The sequence below is a fragment of the Triticum aestivum genome, chromosome 2B (assembly GCF_018294505.1).
Source record: "Triticum aestivum cultivar Chinese Spring chromosome 2B, IWGSC CS RefSeq v2.1, whole genome shotgun sequence".
NCBI lineage: Eukaryota > Viridiplantae > Streptophyta > Magnoliopsida > Poales > Poaceae > Triticum > Triticum aestivum.
The window spans coordinates 38,360,036-38,366,035 of record NC_057798.1 but is presented as its reverse complement, the minus strand read 5'-3'; positions in this window follow the sequence as shown (position 1 = coordinate 38,366,035).

Sequence of the window (6,000 nt, the reverse complement as noted above, 5' to 3'; positions counted from 1 at the left end):
GCACGCTTAACGTTCGATGACGATATCGTGTTAGTGAGTTATGTGATTTGGTGACCAAATGTAGTTCGGAGTCCTGGATGAGATCACGGACATGAAGAGGAGCTCTGGAATGGTACGGAGGTAAAGATTGATATATAGGACGATGGTATTTGGACACCGGAAGTGTTTCGGGTGATACCGGGTACTAATCGGGTCATTGAAAGGGGTTCCGGGCATCCCCGGCAAAGTTATGGGCCTTATGAGTGAAGTGAGGGAACACACCAGCCCACAAGGGGCTGGTGCGCTCCCTATAGTGGTCGGCCCTATGAGGAGGGAAAGGAAAGGGTGGAGTTAGCCTCCCCCTGCCTTCATCTCCTCCCATTTCCTTCCCCCTTGGGGGAAACATGGCAGGGGGCGCAAGCAGGGCAGGAGCCCTAGAGGCCGGCTGGCCATCCCTAGGGCGTGCCTGGCTGCCTCCCCTCCCCTCCCACCTATATATATGAGAGGGAGGGGGTGCCACACAACCCATGACATTGTCTTAGCCATGTGCGGCGCCCCTCTCCATAGTTTTGTCCCTCGGTCATATTTTCGTAGTGCTTAGGCGAAGCCTGCGGAGATAGCATCACCATCACCGTCACCATGCTGTCGTCCTGCCGGAACTCATCCACTACTTTGCTCGTCTTGCTGGATCAAGAAGGCGAGGATGTCACAGAGCTGAACGTGTGCTGAACGCGGAGGTGCCGTACGTTCGGTACTAGATCGGTTGGAGCGCGAAGAAGTTCGACTACATCAACTGCGTTACTAAACGCTTTCGCTTACAGTCTACGAGGGTACGTAGACACACTCTCCCCTCTCGTTGCTATGCATCTCCATGGATAGATCTTGCGTGTGCGTAGAAATTTTTTTGTTTTCCATGCAATGTTCCTCAGCAGTATCGATCAAGCAACATTTTGGATTTTTTGATATATTGTCACTCACATCCCTCGATCTTAGCGTTGTACAATGTAATCAAGTCATCACGGTTTCAAAGCTAAAAATCAGAAACATTAAAGTTGGGTAAAGTCAAACCTAAAATTACCCATATATCTAGTATAACATATGGATATTGGAAAAGGAATGGAAATTCAATAAAAAGCTTCCATTTCAAAAAACAAACTTCAAATGTTAATTGCTAGGTGAAAATAGACAAACTTTGTTATCTCATGGGTCATCCGATCTGAATGTGTGATTCAATGCTTCAATTGGAACTTGTTATTTTGTGGGGATTTTACATGAGTAACTAGATCCCTACAGTAACGGGCAAGAACAGATGGATTCCATAATCTGCATAGCTCTCGTAGGTACACACGTTCTGACTTCTTCCATCAAGAAAATTCTTAGTATATCTCAATCTCAATCCATCCTTCGTAGCAAAGATGGTGTGAAGCAACCAGCTAGAGTATGATCACCAAGCACACTTTATCTCTCTGGAATACAATACACAACATACAAGAGCGATATAGTGTTAACAAGTCGCCATCTCGACTCAGTTATGTTGGATTCAAACGACAAATGTGGCATACCCATCTTGGGACAAAGTAAACACAAATGCCTCCCACTACAACTGCATGATGAGCAATGGGCCAAAGGGCATGTGATCGCTGGGCTACTTAAACCATACATAGGCATTGCATGATGTACTTCATCTGTATTGCCAAGCTTCTGGACAACAATAAATAACCAGAAGTCTCCGATATATTTTGCGAAAGGGTGCACCTCCATGGTTAGAGATATGATCAAGGGTGTTTTGAATATACAAACGGAAACAATGGATGTCTGAGCCTACCATCTGACATAGGTCGTGAGAAAAATGGCGTTTTCAGTATATCAAGGAGCGCATGTGAAAGAGATTGCAGGGGTGGATGGACAAGATGCTTGCATGCAGTGGTAAGGAGGTGCTCATAAATCAATGGTTCAGGCTGTACCAACATATTTGATGTCTATTTTAAAGCTATCAAAAAGATCGTGCCAGAGTATAACAGTGATGGTGCGGAAACTTTTGTTGGGAAGGCAGGCGAACATAAAACATCATGGGTTTCATGGGACATGATGAAGATGCCTAAATACACAGGCGGTTTGGGGTTCCGGAACATGGAATTGTTTAATCACTCCTTGCTTATGCGCTAGGCATGGAGAAGTATTCAAGACCAAAACTCCCTTAGTGCTTGATTACTGAAGGATGTTTGTTTTCCCCTGTCAGATTCGGCTAAAGTTGGAAACAAGCCCTCACAGGTTTGTCATCTGACCTGCAAAGGGAAAGTAGTTTTGAAACATGGCATGGTTTAAAGGATAGAAGATGGGAGGAGCACTAGTATTTGGGCAGACAACTTGTTACCATGAGACGTTAAACTCAAGCCAGTGTATGCAATATCTGCTAATCCACCTGAGCAGGTGTGTGATCTCATGTGCACGGTTACGAGAGAATTGGATGAGGTAGCCCTACAGCAACACCTGCCAATTGACGCGGACATCATCCGTCAGTTTCGTTTGTGTCACTCAAATTGTGAAGATCTTTGGGCTTGACTCTATGAGAAGATAGGCTCCTTTTCACTGTCCGATCATGTTGCAAGTTGCTCGTTGGCAAAAAATTCAGTGCAAAGCTTGGATTAATGGTAAAATGGGAAACTCAAACATTGAGCTGCGAGAGAGGGGATGGAGGCGACTTTGGAAAACAAAGGTTCCGCCGCAAATCCCCATGTTTGCATGGAGACTCGCTCGATCTTTTCTGTCGATGAGGTAGGTGCGAGCTCACGGGAAAATGAAGCCATCTCTGCTCTATCCTATCTGCAATATTGTTAATGATACTTGGAGGCATTCACTCCTCGACTGTAACATTGTGAGAAGCGTTTGGGCGTTGAGAGATGATGATTCCTCCTTGCTGATATATGGAGATACAACACCAGATGCAAAGTTATGGCTCTTCAGGTTGAGTGAGACACTAAGAGTGACAAGTTCATCGAAATCCTAGTTACTCTGTGGGCTATTTTGGTATGCTCGGAGACGCATTATGCATGAGAATGAATACCAGAGTCCACTGTCAAACACACACATTCATAACAAGATACATTGAATAGATTACCACACTCGGAATGGCTATGTAGGGGCCAAGACCGATCAGACGCTGAGCAACCCCGCGATTGATTCCTCTGTCACAGGGGTTCGTGAAACTAAATGTCGGCGGAGAGTGGCAAAGACGATAAACCAAGGGGCGGTAGGGGTCATTTGTCATGATTAGCCTCGCACATTCCAAGGAGCATCAACGGTAACGTATGTCGGGATCATGCACCCCAAACTACTAGAGGCTATCACATGCTGGGAAGCTGTTTCTTTGGCAGAGGACCTGGGCCTGTATAAGATTCCTGTAGCATCGGACTGTCTAAGAGTCGTCTGGGAAGTTGAGTTGCCAAAGAACTTCGGAATTCATACATGATTCTGCATGACATCAACGAAAGGAGTAACTCTTTCGGGTCATGCAACTTTCGCCACAAGCAGCGCAACAGCAACCGGGAAGCACGGGGATTAGCAATAATACTTCCTCCCTTCATGCGGGACGATACATTTGGCTAAATTCTCCTCGGGAAAATTTCTGTATCCCTATAAACTTTGGTACTACATAATAAAGTCGCATTGTTTCATCTAAAAAAGCTAGACATAGGCTGCCCGCTGAATCCCTGCTAACAAAAAGAAAAGGCTACCGACTCCGTGGGAACTTGTGACGGCTTTGACACAATTTTAATCGGATGAACCAAATAGAAATCACCACAATTCAGAGAGAAATTCGCCTCCCATCTCTCCCCTATGTGATGTGGATGTAACATTTTCTGGAAACAATATATGACATGGGAGTTTGGAAGGTGAACCATGGGCAAGTCGTCAAGTGGCTCCTAGCTACAACAATAGCCGTTGTGCTACTACTTTTCCTGATGCTTCCCAACCCCATAGTATGTTTTGATAGAAATACCACGTGATGTCCTTGTCATCTTGTAGGCGTAACAAGCATAGAGTATTGCGCTAGCACCATTGAAAAAACTCTGGCATATATATTGATATGCCATATGCAATGTAGGCCACGTCTTTAAATTAGAAGAGTAATGTGCTCTACTCATAAATAGGATAGGCTGATGTGTCTTGAGTAGCACATGGTCATTATGGTACTGGAGTGTTGCGCATGTGTTCAATGGTGTAGCTCTCAGTGAGTCAGTAGAAGGAGTTCCTGGAAAGCTATTTGCTATGTGTATAAAAAACACATGTATTAAAATTGAAAGCGTGGAATCAAGTGTGAACAAAAATGCAAATTAGAATAAAATTAAGATATCAATTAACAACTTCACCAATCAGGCAAAACGATGATCTACTCATGAGTAGGGCCATATGTGGACCAAGTGAAAAAGGTTCCAAAGCTATAACCCAAAAATATTTAATCCCAGGATAGTCAAAACTAAGGTCACTCATCTCAAGAGAATACATGAACAATTATAATTCAAAATAAACACAATTCGAGACAAATGTCCAGTCAAATTCGATTACAGGTTATGGTCAAGCCACAGAGGCTGAGGCTTTCAGCTCCTATACATGGCGAAAAATTAAGAGCAAAACTATTGAAGCATATGTTGTTAGTTGCTCATGTTCTCCCTTGAGTGTATTATGGATGTTTAGTTCCCTCTCTAACCCTAAGATATAGGCTTTAACATTAATCTAGGTAGTGTACAAAAAAAGGCAGGAAATGCTGCATCCTTTTTGGAATATTACATAATTTTTCGTGTGGTGTAAGTTGTGTGATGTACGTATTTATCTATTAACCCAATCTAGGGAGTGTATGAAAAAGTTGCCTAGTTCAAGAATAAATAGGATCTATCTAGTTGCACTTTAAAATTCATCTTAGTACTCCCTCCGTCCCAAAATAAGTGTTTTAAATTTGTACTAACTTTAGTACAAAGTTGTACTAAGATTGAGACACTTATTTTGGGAAGGGGGTGTTATTTTTTAGTAACAACAAAATGGGTTTGCGATATCAATGTTTTTGTTGATACTCAAGTATATAGTATATACAGTACATTTACATATTCAATGGCCATCAAAGGATTTGATTGCATGCTCAAATAGTATGCTTCTTTCCTCCCAATGGTTATCAAAATTGCCCTGCAATAGCCCAAGCTTCTAACTTTTTATTCAGTTGAACGAGACAAAATGACAAGTAAGACTCACTTTGGGGAAAGGGAGGAACCTCGTATACTATTGACTTGGAATTATTCTGATAAGCTCAATGTCAAACGGGAGAGTTTTATCTATTAATCCTTGATTCCTTAGAACGAAATATAGAGCTCTTTGTCCCTGTAGGAAAAATAAGGTGCTTTTGTTATGTAATCATCAAAATTATAGAAAAAAAATCTATTTTCTGGGAAATATATTACCGAAAATGTTGTTGGTTTTGGGCCTAACTTGTTCAAGTCATTATCTGGGTATCCAATATCCGGTTATACTATCATCCTGGAGTGTGTGAGCATCAATAATATGGTTAAAAGTTGTGTTCATACGTTTAGAAATCGTGGTTACAGAAATATGGGACTGACCTTCTAACTCCACCTGGCAGCATGCCTTTCATAGCCTCCTCAAAGGCTGGTATTACCTAATTCATGTTATTAAGAATGCAACTTGTCAACAAGTAACAAATAGTAGAATCAGACTACACAATGAGCGCAAACTTCTAATTGTAATTAAGTGTAAGCGTACTACTCACCCGAGTTTTAATGAAGTTGCTGTTTTGATCACAGACAAAGTTACTTTGAAAATAGTAACTACCAATATATTTGAAGCGTTTAGATTGGATACTAGCAAGTTTTCGAATATATAATTTTGTGGTATTTAGAAATATATAATTACAGAAGTTATTTGTCAAAGTTGTATGTTGGAGATCATACAGACGTCCAAAAATGGTAACCCTAAAGCCACGCCTCTTGCCAATGGACACAAACATCATTCATC